Here is a 14698-nt window from a genome sequence, read left to right on the forward strand (position 1 = left end):
GATCCAGTCCCATTTGCCAGCATTTGGCCAATATCACTTTAAACCCTTCCAATTCGTATACCCATTCAGCTGCCGTTTAAATGCTGTAATTGTACCGGCCTCCACCACTTCCTCTTGCTGCTCATTCCACACACACACACCACCCTCTTGATGAAAAAAATTGCCCCTCAGATTCCCTCTCACCTTAAACCTATGTCCTCTAGTTTTGGACTCCCCTACTGGGAAAAAGACCTTGGCTATTCACCCTACCCATGCCCCTCCTGATTTTATAAACGTCTATAAGCTCTCTTGGGAAGAAAGCTTTGCAAGGCAAACAAGGAGGCTGCAACAGGAGAAAATGCTGCATTTGCAAAAACGTGCTGCTCGACCGAAATCACGAGCCTGTGAATTTGAACACAGAGTCTGAAATAACTTTGTTCAAGCAGCAACTTTTTCCCACTCACTTTCTCAGAAATCTCTCCCATCAAAGTTTGAGAGTAACAAGTTCACTGGAAAGCCTAATCATCAAAATTTGCTAAAGGAAGCATTTGAAATCTAGACCACAGTCTGGAGGAAAAAGGATTTATCCAGTTATTATTGAGCGAAGAAGCCACATCAGTGTAAACATTTGGACGATCTTTTTCCTGATTTAATATTACTTGGCCAAAGTGCTTTAAAATATCACTGCAAAATGTTCATATTTCGTTCCCTGTTTCACAGGAAATGTGTTAATCTTCAAGAAGTGTAGTTGTATGTATTTGGATAGTTTAATTATTGCAACTCTGCTTGTATAAGACTTTTTTTGCAATGAACCAGTTTTTCATTTGTTACTTAAGCAATCTGGCCGACTTATTTTTGATACTGAGCTATCTATAGCTTGATACTTATGTAATTGGCAATCTCGCCTCCCTATTGAAATTAAAACTTCGTTGTGACCAGCAGAGGAGCGGGACAAGGAAAAGAATCAATTAACTGCATTTTGGGAGGACTAATAAGGCAAGGGAGTACATAATGAATGGTAGGATGCTAGGATGTACAAAGGATGAGAAGGACCTTGGTGTGTTTCTCCATGGATGACAGGGCAGGTGGTTAACATGGGTAAGATAGCTTATGAGATACTTGTCCTTATCAGTCATGGCATTGAATACAAAGGAAGTTATGATGGAACGTCTAAGATATTATGTTGCAACTGAAGTGCTGTGTGCTGTTCTGCTTGCCACAATTTGGGAAGGAAGTAATTGCGTTAGAAAGGGTGCAGAAGGGTTTCACCAGTCTTTTGCCTGGGCTGGAGTGTTTCAGCTAAAAAGAGAGGTTAGATGGACTTGCCTTATTTTCCTGAGAGCGCACAAAGCTAAGGAGCCATCTGATTGAGGTGTATGGCATTATGAGAGGCATAGATAGAGAGAAAATTCTCCCTTTAGTAAATTGGTCAATAGCAGATGCATCAATTTAAGGTAAATGGAGGCTTAGAAGGAATTTAAAGAAGAAAGCTTCACACAAAAGGTGGTGGGTATCTGGACCTGGCTGCCCGAAAGAGTGGAGGGGCAGGAACCATCACAACATTTAAGTATGTAGATGAACACATGAAACACTGTAGTGTACAAAGTTAATGGAACATGGAACTATTGTAGATTGGTGTTTAGTAGGGAATAATAGGCCAACGAGCCTCTTACAGAGCTTTGGGCCTATGACTCTATAAAGTAGTAGTGACTATATGCACTGATAGATTTAAAAACTGCAGAATTCTAAATTTGGCAATTCATGGTCAGCTCTGAAATTTGGCCTAACTGTTTGGAATCATAACTACCTAAGTATATTACAGTTCAATTTCACTCTGAGACTGAAAGGAGATAATTTAAGGAAGATAGTATTGGACATATAGATAAATAAGCCAATTTTCAAGGACAGGTATATATTAATAGGAAGTAATAGCTTGATCTTTATAGCTTAGAAACTTAACAACTGAGCCTGATTCAAATTTGATCTGATGCCCTGGTTATGCATTTTGAATAGGGAGTCATATTGTAATGCCCAAAAGCTGATTTTAATTTGCTCCAATCTTTTGTAAAGACATGAAGGCTATCAAAAGGTTTAAATTGTGCAAATAGCTAAAAATATTTTTCTTGAAAACTAACATGTACACAGCCTCCAAGTTGGTGAAAAAATATAGGACTTCAGTCAGGAAAAAAGGAATTATCTACTGAACACGTGACATAAAGAATAACATCATGGGGAATACATTACTTAATTGTACTAAATCAAAAATCTCTTTCAGCCAAAGCTGCTCATGAGCTAATGTAGTTGCCTTAAGCTCCCCTAGAAATGGAGGAAACAAACATTATAAAGTGACTCTCCATTCATATGTATAACATGGGCATTGGATTGGATTTAAATTAATAGACATTCATTGTCATAAATGGTTAACAGCAAACCGAAAATAGATGCTACATATGCACGAGGAGGCAGAGATAGTTACATTAGATACAAATAGACCTCTAGCTGGAATGTGGTAAACATAAATAAAAATTGTTATTTCTTGAGAAACTGGGTGCGGGGTGCTTCTCAGAGATAATAGGAACTGCAGATGCTCGACAATCTGAGATAACAAAGTGTGGAGCTGGATGAACACAAGCAGCATCTTAGGAGCACAAAAGCTGACGTTTTGTAATGAATGCTAGGACCCTAGGATGTACAAAGTGTCTTTGTACTTTGTTAGCAAGGTGCTTCTCAGGAGTTTTGAGTGTCATGTTTTTCCTGTTGTCAATCCCTAGATCATGTCCTCTGCATTTGCCCGGACAAAAGAGGCAGATGGCATTTCAAACTTATAATATGCCCATAGAGGTTAAAAGGATAAATACAGGAAGCGTGTTTCACCTGGTGGGATAACAAGACAGAATCCAACAACAGCCTGTTGAACATTCAATGGCATTACCATTACTGAATTCCCCCTCTGTCTACAACCTGAGGAACACCACTAATTTGAAACTAAACTCGACTAGCCATATGAATAATATGGTTACAAGAGCAGGTAGGAGTTTGGGAATTCTGTGGCAAGCACTTCACCAGTTTTCCCATTACCTATCCACCACTGATAAGGCAGGAATGCAATGGAATACTATGAAATTTGTGTTAATGAGTGCAATTTCAACAACAGTCAAAAAGGATGACATCATTCCAGACAAAGTAGCCCATTTGATTGCATCCCATCCATTGCACTCAGCATTAATTTTTTTTCAGCTTGGATACATAGTGGCAGCAGGGTGTACCATCTATAAAATGCATTGCAGCAACCCTCCAAAGGTCCTTAGACAGCACCTTTGAAACTCTGACCTCTAGAGTCTGGAAGAACCAAGACAGAAGATGTGTGGGAGCACCACTACGTTCAAGCTCCCTGCCAAATCACATGCTCTCCTGATTTGGGACTTCACTGTTCCTGGATCAAAATCCTGGAATTCCCTCATTGGTAGAACTGAGGATGCCTTTACACCCATACCCCAAGAACTGTAGTGATCTAATAGTCAGCTCATCACCACCTCCTCAAGGGCAGTTAGAAATAAGCAATCTTATTAAAGCAATAAATGCTGGCTTAGCTGTGGCTCTCACAGTCCATGAATGTAATTTTAAAAAAGCCATGCAAACACCCTAATTTGTGTTTTTCTAAATTCAGTTCCTTTCTCTCTGCCTTTTCAACCTGCCTTTTATCAGGGTTACCCCATCAACTTCTCCAATTGTCCGTCTCTTTTAAAAGTAAAACAAAGTATTTAGTTCCCAGTCTTGATCACTTTGTAACCATGTTTCTGTAATGGCCATCAGTTCAAATTGATTAATTGCTAATTGCTGATAATTTATCTAATTTCTTGTGAATGCTTCACATATCTAGATACAGGGCCTTTAGCATAGACCTTTTTCTAAATGTGCATGATGTCACCAAAATCACTAATACATTATTCTCTGTGTTGCTTCCTCGCTTCCTTCTTCACTTCCTTATAGCTACTGAAAATGCTCCTTGGTTCTAGACTTTTGACATTTCCCTTGCTATTTATCAATTAACTCTTACCTGAATCCTTCCACACACCATCTTAATAAGACCATAAGATGTAGAGGCAGAAGTAGGCTATTCAGCCTGCCGAAACGTGGCCCTTATTCTGAATTTATGCCTAGATTTTCTTAGAAGAGGAAACACCTTTCTGCATCCATCCTGTGAAATTCCCTAAGAATCTTACTGGTTTCAATAAGGTTGCCTCTCATTTTTCTAAATTCCAATGAGTACATGGTCAACCTACTCAACGTCTCCTCAAGAGACAGCCCCTCCAAATCTGACAGCAGCCTAGTGAACTTTCTATGGACTGCTCCAAAGCCAGCCTCCATTTCCTTTGTTGAGACCCCAAAACTGTTCACAGTATTCCAGCCGTAGTCTGACTATTAACAAAAACAGAAATTGCAGGAAACATCAGCAGGTCTGTCTGCATCTGTGGAGAGAAAGCAGAGTTAAAGTTTTGGATCCAGTGGCCTTTCTTCAGAGTTGTCACTGGACCTGTAACATTAATTCTGTTTTCTCTCCACAGTTGCTGCCAGAGCTGCTGAGTTTTTCTAGCAATTTCTGTTTTTGTTTCTGGTTTCCATCATCCACAGTTCTTTGCCTATTTTTGTGTAAACAAATTAGTGCCTTATTTTACCCAAACCTCCCCACTGTTATATTCCATTTCCTTTGACGTGAAGGCCAACATTATATTTGCCTTCCTTATTGCTGACTGAACTTGAATGCTAACTTTTTGTGATTCATGAAGAATGGGGCCCAAATCCTTCTGTTTCGTGATCATTCTCCATTCAACTGATGCTAAGCTCCTCTGTTCTGCTTGTCAAACTGCATAACCTCATGTTTTCCCACATTATGTTCCATCTGCCAAGCTTTTGCCTACTCATTAACTTGTTTACATTACATTGCTGTCTCTGTTTGACATTCCATCATTTCATCAATGATTTACAAAAGTACTTATTCAGTAAGGAACTAACTGTAAACTGAGTGATTGACTTTTAGACTGACTCCATTCTTTGAGGGAAAATCATTTAAAGATACAACTTTTAAGATGACAGAAGGAAGTATTTTCTTATTTGAACTATCATGGAATCTTAAAAGAGAAGGCAGTTGTAAAAGAAAATTTTGTGTAATTGACACGTGAACTATATACATTGGAGCAAAAAGTGCACTATTACAAACACTTTGGGTAAAAGTAGATGCTGCATCATTCAGTTTTAGCTGTTTATTAAAAATAGATAGCAGACTGTGATGTATATAAAATGGAGAAAATTTGCCATGAAGCAATGTCACAAAAATGAGTAATTTCCTTGTAGTAAGATCTTTCTGGACAGTGGAAAAGTACATCTGTCTAGAGCATCAGTTTCATTAGAAACCAATCCTCTTTGGAACTAGAGTAATGCGCAAAATTGCAAAGAACTTGCTTAAGAAATAAACATATCTAACCTCATTATCATACTGTTGATCATGTGTCCATCATATTACAGATAAAGCAGCTTTTAAATTTTAAATCTAAAGCCACAATTGGAATATCATCCTTTTTATCAGCACCAAATGTCTGTTTCTTCAGTGGCTCCATTTTAGATGTAGGTTAACGTGAAGTGGACCTTATATGGTCTGGAGGTGAGGTGAGAGAACTGCACTTGATGACAAAGTAACAGTTGACCGATTATGGCATTGAAGAGGCTTAGAAAACTGGAGGCAATGGAATCAGGGCGTATCTCTTCAATGGTTGCAGTCATAACTGGTACAAAGGAAGTTGGTTGTGGACTTTGGAGGTTAATCGTTTCGATCAAGGGTAGCACTTCCTCAGGGTACTGTACTGGACTCAGCCATCTAAGGATAATCTTCCCTCCATCATATGGCCAGAAATGGGGAAGTTTGCTGATGATTGAACAATATTCAGCACCATTTGTGACTCCTCAGATATTGAAGCAATCCATGTCCACTGCGAGATAAGTACGACACCCAGAGTTGGGCTAACAGTTCGCAAGTAACATTTGCGCCATGTCGATGGGTGATGACCATCTAACCATTAACTCATGACAGTCAATGGCATAACAGCCACCACCGTCAATATGCTTGGGAATGCTGTCGACTTAGAACCGGAACAATTAGATACATATTGTGGCGACAAAGCATTTGGGAGATTGGAATTCACCTGCCAAATCCTCAGTAACTGTCCAAGCACAGATGAGGAGTGTGATGGAATACACGCCATTTGTTTGGATGAGAGTGGCTCCAACAGAACTCAAGAAACTTGACACTATTGAGGACAAAGCAGGTCACTTGATTAATGCCACATGCATCACCTCATATATTCACTCCCTCCATTACTGGTACGTAGTCAGAACATTAGGTACAATCTCCAAGGTGCACAGCACTGAGGCAGTGCCTTTCAAATTGCCAAGAAGGATAAGGACAGCTAAAGCATGGGTTCACAGACACCTGAAAGATCCTCTCCAAGCCACATGTCATTCTCTCTTGGAGCTAAGTCACTTTTCCTTCATTGCCAGGGATGACAAAATTCTGAAACTCCTTTCCTTACAATACTGCAGCTGTGCCCCCATTTCATAAACCGCAATGATTAAAAAGGGTGGTTCACCAACATCTTTTCATCAGCAATTAAAGATAAGCAATAAATAATATTTCAGCCAGTAATACCCACATCCTGTCAATGAATTTTTTAAAGAAGTGTTGTATTGTGTATTCTAAGCACAAAGAAAAATATATCTAATTGATATTGATGGCATAAACTGAAAAATTTTAATATGGATTAATATGAAAGAAATGTGGGTGGTATTTGTGGAAATGAACAGGGAATATATATTTTAAGTGCAAATATTTGAAAAAACGGTTCTTAAGTGGAAAACAGATTAGAATCAAATAAGTAAGCTGAAAAATTTGTACTCATAGGCACAGTTGCAATGATGCAGATCAGATATCTTGTACTTTTTAGCATTGACATTAGGTCGTGTAATCGGATCTGTGCCATACTGTGAGCCCACTTGCACTTGGGGAACCCTGATTTATTTCAAAAAACTTTGAAGCAATATTCCTAATAAAGGATATTTTAGTAAAGTCTTTTCCTTTTGGAAAGAAGGCTCTTAAGCCTGAGCTGCCCAGTTCTACACAGTAATGGACCCTTTATTGACTGAGCAACCTGATTTTAATTTTAGATTTGCAAGTACAAATATTCTATGGCATTACAATGGGGAGGTGGGATGAGTGTAGTGGTTGTGATTGTCAAGGAGCTATTTTAAAATCAGTGAGATTTTCTGAAAAAGGGTCCTGGCCTGAAACATCAACTTTCCTGCTCCTCTGATGCTACCTGGCCTGTTGTGTTCCTCCAGCTCCACACTGTGTTATCGCTGTCTCCAACATCTGGCAGTTCTTGCGATCTCTGAGATAGAGGCATTTGCCGATTTGCACCGGTACAATGGCTTGCCTTGTTTCAGCGATTGTTTGGGTGAAAAATACTGGATACAGTAATTTTTCTTCAGGATTCTGTCCCTGCAATCCTCTCATTAATTTTGGAGACCGAGTCTGGCCCTGCATCAACATTACAAGAGGTGGGGCACAAAGGCCATTTAAAAGCTGGTGAGAGAGACATTTGTTGAAGGTCACGAGTCAATGCGACAGCACTGCGGTGGTGATCACTCAAAGCCATCCTGACTGAACTGCTTTAAGGATGTCTTCAAAACATTTCTGAAGAAGTGAAATCTCTCCACCAGTTCATGGTGACTGACCAAAGCCGGAGAGTTTGTGGGGTCTGGACACTGAGAGACCTTATCAGGTTAAGCTAGACTGGCAGAGAGAGTGCAAAATGTTCCAAAAATCTTCATGTGCCATCTTTGGCAGAATCTAAAGATCACACACTGGACTTATTGGCATCTCAAAGTCCATTTAATAAAAGAGAAAGCAGGCCATATCTGAACACAGCGAACTTCTCATGTAGAAAGACCAGTGAGGGTCTAAAGCTACAATCAGAATGGCATCCTTTTCATCAGCACCAAATGTACCACTCACCAACCTCCAAATCCAATGCATCATCCTCCGACACTTCCGCCATCTGCAATCTGACCCTACCACCAAAGACATTTTCCCGTCCCCATCCTTATGTGCTTTCCAGAGGGACCACTCTCTCCGTGACTCCCTTGTCTGCTCCACAATCCCCTCTAGCCCCACCACACCTGGCACTTTTCCCTGCAACCGAAGCAAGTGCTACACCTGCCCCTACACCTCCCAGTTCACCTAATGCAGTCCCTAAGAAGACCTTCCACGTCAAACAGATGTTCACCTGCACACTACTAATATGGTATGCTATATCTGCTGTTCCCATTGTGGCCTCCTTTACATCAGGTAAACCAAGCGGAGGCTTGGGGACTGCTTTGCGGAGCACCCACGCTCAGTTCGTAACAATCAGCTACACCTCCCCGTCGCGAACCATTTCAACTTCCCCACCCCCACTCCTCGGACGGCACGTCCATCCTGGGCCTCCTGCATTTCCACAATGACGCCACCGAAAGATGCAGGATCTGCATCTCATATTACGCTTGGGAACCCTGCAGCCCAAGGGTATCAATGTGGACTTCACAAACTTCAAAATCTCCCCTCCCCTGAACACATCCCAAAACCAACCCAGCTAGCCCCCGCCTCCCTAACCATTCCTCAAACCTCAAGCCCCACCCCCATCTCCTACCCACTAACCTCATCCTGCCTCCTTGACCTGTCCGTCCTCCCTGGACTGACTTATCCCCTTCCTAACTCCCCATCTACATTCACTAACCCCGCCTCTTTGACCTGTCTATCTCCTCTCACCCTATCTTCTCCTTTCTTCATCTTCTATCCACCTCCGCATGTCTCCTTATTTATTTCAGAATCCCCTTCCCCTCCCCCATTTCTGAAGAAGGGTCTCAACCCGAAACGTCAAACTTTCCTGCTCCTCTGATGCTGCTTGGCCTGCTGTGTTCATCCAGCTTCACACCATGTTATCTTAGATTCTCTAGCATCGGCAGTTCCTACTATCTCTGAGGGTCATTTAATTCGAATTTATGCAATATTTATTTTATTTTTATTTACTTATTTATTTTACAAGTTATTTCAAGTCCATACTAGACATGTATGGTACAATGTTTAACTTGTACAAAAACTCTTTATTGCTAGTTCTCTTTTAGATAAAACAAACTTCAGTTTTAACATTCGAGATAATGGGAACTGCAGATGCTGGAGACTCCAAGATAATAAAATGTGAGGCTGGATGAACACAGCAGGCCAAGCAGCATCTCAGGAGCACAAAAGCTGACGTTTCGGGCCGAGACCCTTCATCAGAGAGGGGGATGGGGGGAGGGAACTGGAATAAATAGGGAGAGAGGGGGAGGCGGACCGAAGATGGAGAGCAAAGAAGATAGGTGGAGAGGGTGTAGGTGGGGAGGTAGGGAGGGGATAGGTCAGTCCAGGGAAGACGGACAGGTCAAGGAGGTGGGATGAGGTTAGTAGGTAGCTGGGGGTGCGGCTGGGGGTGGGAGGAAGGGATGGGTGAGAGGAAGAACCGGTTAGGGAGGCAGAGACAGGTTGGACTGGTTTTGGGATGCAGTGGGTGGGGGGGAAGAGCTGGGCTGGTTGTGTGGTGCAGTGGGGGGAGGGGATGAACTGGGCTGGTTTAGGGATGCAGTGGGGGAAGGGGAGATTTTGAAACTGGTGAAGTCCACATTGATACCATATGGCTGCAGGGTTCCCAGGCGGAATATGAGTTGCTGTTCCTGCAACCTTCGGGTGGCATCATTGTGGCAGTGCAGGAGGCCCATGATGGACATGTCATCAAGAGAATGGGAGGGGGAGTGGAAATGGTTTGCGACTGGGAGGTGCAGTTGTTTGTTGCGGACTGAGCGGAGGTGTTCTGCAAAGCGGTCCCCAAGCCTCCGCTTGGTTTCCCCAATGTAGAGAAAGCCGCACCGGGTACAGTGGATGCAGTATACCACATTGGCAGATGTGCAGGTGAACCTCTGCTTAATGTGGAATGTCATCTTGGGGCCTGGGATGGGGGTGAGGGAGGAGGTGTGGGGACAAGTGTAGCATTTCCTGCGGTTGCAGGGGAAGGTGCCGGGTGTGGTGGGGTTGGAGGGCAGTGTGGAGCGAACAAGGGAGTCACGGAGAGAGTGGTCTCTCCGGAAAGCAGACAGGGGTGGGGATGGAAAAATGTCTTGGGTGGTGGGGTCGGATTGTAAATGGCGGAAGTGTCGGAGGATAATGCGTTGTATCCGGAGGTTGGTAGGGTGGTGTGTGAGAACGAGGGGGATCCTCTTGGGGCGGTTGTGGCGGGGGCGGGGTGTGAGGGATGTGTCGCGGGAAATGCGGGAGACGCGGTCAAGGGCGTTCTCAATCACCGTGGGGGGGAAGTTGCGGTCCTTAAAGAACTTGGACATCTGGGATGTGCGGGAGTGGAATGTCTTATCGTGGGAGCAGATGCGGCGGAGGCGGAGGAATTGGGAATAGGGGATGGAGTTTTTGCAGGAGGGTGGGTGGGAGGAGGTGTATTCTAGGTAGCTGTGGGAGTCGGTGGGCTTGAAATGGACATCAGTTACAAGCTGGTTGCCTGAGATGGAGACTGAGAGCTCCAGGAAGGTGAGGGATGTGCTGGAGATGGCCCAGGTGAACTGAAGGTTGGGGTGGAAGGTGTTGGTGAAGTGGATGAACTGTTCGAGCTCCTCTGGGGAGCAAGAGGCGGCGCCGATACAGTCATCAATGTACCGGAGGAAGAGGTGGGGTTTGGGGCCTGTGTAGGTGCGGAAGATGGACTGTTCCACGTAACCTACAAAGAGGCAGGCATAGCTGGGGCCCATGCGGGTGCCCATGGCCACCCCCTTAGTCTGTAGGAAGTGGGAGGAGTCAAAAGAGAAGTTGTTGAGTGTGAGGACGAGTTCCGCTAGGCGGATGAGAGTGTCGGTGGAGGGGGCCTGGTCGGGCCTGCGGGACAGGAAGAAGCGGAGGGCCTTGAGGCCATCTCCATGCGGAATGCAGGTGTACAGGGACTGGACGTCCATGGTGAATATGAGGTGTTGGGGGCCAGGGAATTGGAAGTCCTGGAGGAGGTGGAGGGCGTGGGTGGTGTCACGGACATAGGTGGGGAGTTCCTGGACCAAAGGGGAGAAAATGGAGTCCAGATAGGTGGAGATGAGTTCGGTGGGGCAGGAGCAGGCTGAGACGATGGGTCGACCAGGGCAGGCAGGTTTGTGGATTTTGGGAAGGAGATAGAAACGGGCTGTGCGGGGTTGGGGAACAATGAGGTTGGAGGCTGTGGGTGGGAGGTCCCCTGAGGTGATGAGGTCATGAATGGTGTTGGAGATGATGGTTTGGTGCTCGGGTGTGGGGTCATGATCGAGGAGGCGGTAGGAGGTGGTGTCGGAGAGTTGGCGTCTGGCCTCGGCGATGTAGAGGTCAGTACGCCATACTACCACTGCGCCACCCTTGTCTGCGGGTTTGATGGTGAGGTTGGGGTTGGAGCGGAGGGAGCGGAGGGCTGCCCGTTCTGCGGGGGAGAGGTTGGAGTGGGTGAGAGGGGTGGAGAGGTTGAGGCGGTTAATGTCTCGACGGCAGTTGGAGATGAAGAGGTCGAGGGAGGGTAGGAGGCCTGGGGGTGGTGTCCAGGAGGAGGACTTGTGTTGGAAGCGGGTGAAGGGGTCAGTGGAAGGAGGGTTGGGTTCCCGGTTGAAGAAGTAGGCATGCAGGCGAAGACGGCGGAAAAACTGCTCTATGTCCGACCGTGACTGGTATTCGTTGATGTGTGGTTGTAGGGGGACAAAGGTGAGCCCCTTGCTCAGGACTGACCGTTCGTCCTCAGTCAGTGGGAGGTCTGGGGGGATGGTGAAGATGCGGCAGGGCTCAGGGTGGCTGTCTCCTCTGGGGTTGCTGGCTGTGGAGGTTGTGGGCGGAGCGATGATGTCGTCGGCCGTGGGCGGGGTTCCGTCGGCGTCGGCCGTGGGCGGGGTTCCGTCGGCGTCGGCCGTGGGCGGGGTTCCGTCGGCGTCGGCCGTGGGCGGGGTTCCGTCGGCGTCGGCCGTGGGCGGGGTTCCGTCGGCGTCGGCCGTGGGCGGGGTTCCGTCGGCGTCGGCCGTGGGCGGGGTTCCGTCGGCGTCGGCCGTGGGCGGGGTTCCGTCGGCGTCGGCCGTGGGCGGGGTTCCGTCGGCGTCGGCCGTGGGCGGGGTTCCGTCGGCGGTGGGAGGATCGGGGTGGGCGGCAGCAGCTGAGGTGAGGGTGGTGTGTGGGCTGTAGTACCTGGACGTGGAGGTGGTGACTGCAGCAGCGGTTCCGGAAGTTCTGTGGCCGGCGGAGGCCGATGTGACGTCATCGGTGGGGTCTCCGGCCGTGTCCTCATGGTCAATGGCGGCGGGTGCATGGTGGGGGAGGGGCAGGGACAGAGTCGGGATTTGGGAGGCGCAGGAATCCTCTTGTGGGTGGCAGGGGCCAGTGAGTTGGTTGTACTTACGATTTTTGGTGTCAGGCAACCAGCTTGTAACTGATGTCCATTTCAAGCCCACCGACTCCCACAGCTACCTAGAATACACCTCCTCCCACCCACCCTCCTGCAAAAACTCCATCCCCTATTCCCAATTCCTCCGCCTCCGCCGCATCTGCTCCCACGATAAGACATTCCACTCCCGCACATCCCAGATGTCCAAGTTCTTTAAGGACCGCAACTTCCCCCCCACGGTGATTGAGAACGCCCTTGACCGCGTCTCCCGCATTTCCCGCGACACATCCCTCACACCCCGCCCCCGCCACAACCGCCCCAAGAGGATCCCCCTCGTTCTCACACACCACCCTACCAACCTCCGGATACAACGCATTATCCTCCGACACTTCCGCCATTTACAATCCGACCCCACCACCCAAGACATTTTTCCATCCCCACCCCTGTCTGCTTTCCGGAGAGACCACTCTCTCCGTGACTCCCTTGTTCGCTCCACACTGCCCTCCAACCCCACCACACCCGGCACCTTCCCCTGCAACCGCAGGAAATGCTACACTTGTCCCCACACCTCCTCCCTCACCCCCATCCCAGGCCCCAAGATGACATTCCACATTAAGCAGAGGTTCACCTGCACATCTGCCAATGTGGTATACTGCATCCACTGTACCCGGTGCGGCTTTCTCTACATTGGGGAAACCAAGCGGAGGCTTGGGGACCGCTTTGCAGAACACCTCCGCTCAGTCCGCAACAAACAACTGCACCTCCCAGTCGCAAACCATTTCCACTCCCCCTCCCATTCTCTTGATGACATGTCCATCATGGGCCTCCTGCACTGCCACAATGATGCCACCCGAAGGTTGCAGGAACAGCAACTCATATTCCGCCTGGGAACCCTGCAGCCATATGGTATCAATGTGGACTTCACCAGTTTCAAAATCTCCCCTTCCCCCACTGCATCCCTAAACCAGCCCAGTTCATCCCCTCCCCCCACTGCACCACACAACCAGCCCAGCTCTTCCCCCCCACCCACTGCATCCCAAAACCAGTCCAACCTGTCTCTGCCTCCCTAACCGGTTCTTCCTCTCACCCATCCCTTCCTCCCACCCCCAGCCGCACCCCCAGCTACCTACTAACCTCATCCCACCTCCTTGACCTGTCCGTCTTCCCTGGACTGACCTATCCCCTCCCTACCTCCCCACCTACACCCTCTCCACCTATCTTCTTTGCTCTCCATCTTCGGTCCGCCTCCCCCTCTCTCCCTATTTATTCCAGTTCCCTCCCCCCATCCCCCTCTCTGATGAAGGGTCTCGGCCCGAAACGTCAGCTTTTGTGTTCATTCAGTTTTAACATTGTTTTGTTTGGAAACATATCATTCAGTTAAACTTCTTTCCTTTGGTTTTCAGGGACACAGCGATAGCATTAAGCTGAGGTTTAGTACAAAGGATAAATATCCTGACAGTAATCTTTGTTTTTCGGGGCTCAGGAGCTTTTCTGAAGAGCTTGTGCAAAACAGAATGGTAGTGGAGGATTGTTATAGAAATGCTTAGTTAGCAGGAATGGAAAGGGAGGAATCATCAAACACATATTTCCAATGGGTTGACACTCATACAACAGAGTTTATGGATCTTCGTAGTTCTATATTGATTTTTACTCACTTGCTCACTCACTCACTCACTCACTATAGAAAAGCTGCTGGCCATAAAGATCGGGCATAGTGTTAGCTGTTAAAATGAATGCATATTATGCCACCAGGTGAACACAGTCATTTAAACAACTTTCCAATGCACTGCACAATTGATATAAAGGTAGCACATGCACTATTCATGCTCATCTCACAATTTGTTTATTCTACATAACTCTGCAGAATCAGCTGTGAAGTTTCAGTGGCTAGTAGGATTCACAATCCATTAAATTACTCCACATGTCCCTCCAAGTCTTTATCCCCATTATACTTATACTAAAATAACTGCCATCGAAGTCTCAGACTTTGCAGGGCTACACGGTGCTTTTACCAATCTCAGTGATATAGTTCTTCTCCTTAGCAAACTTTACTGTTCCTCCTCTTCTGAAGATATTCCCTTGTTCAATGAAATCAATATATCACAATTTTTTTCAACCATATACAATCTTAGTTGTCTTGTTTTTGTTATAGTCATTCCTTCTCTCCATTACCTAAGATGGCGCTGTGTGTAGCAGCATTGTGCACTTTTCAC

Source organism: Stegostoma tigrinum, chromosome 6, assembly GCF_030684315.1.
Source record: "Stegostoma tigrinum isolate sSteTig4 chromosome 6, sSteTig4.hap1, whole genome shotgun sequence".
NCBI classification, from domain to species: Eukaryota; Metazoa; Chordata; class Chondrichthyes; order Orectolobiformes; family Stegostomatidae; genus Stegostoma; species Stegostoma tigrinum.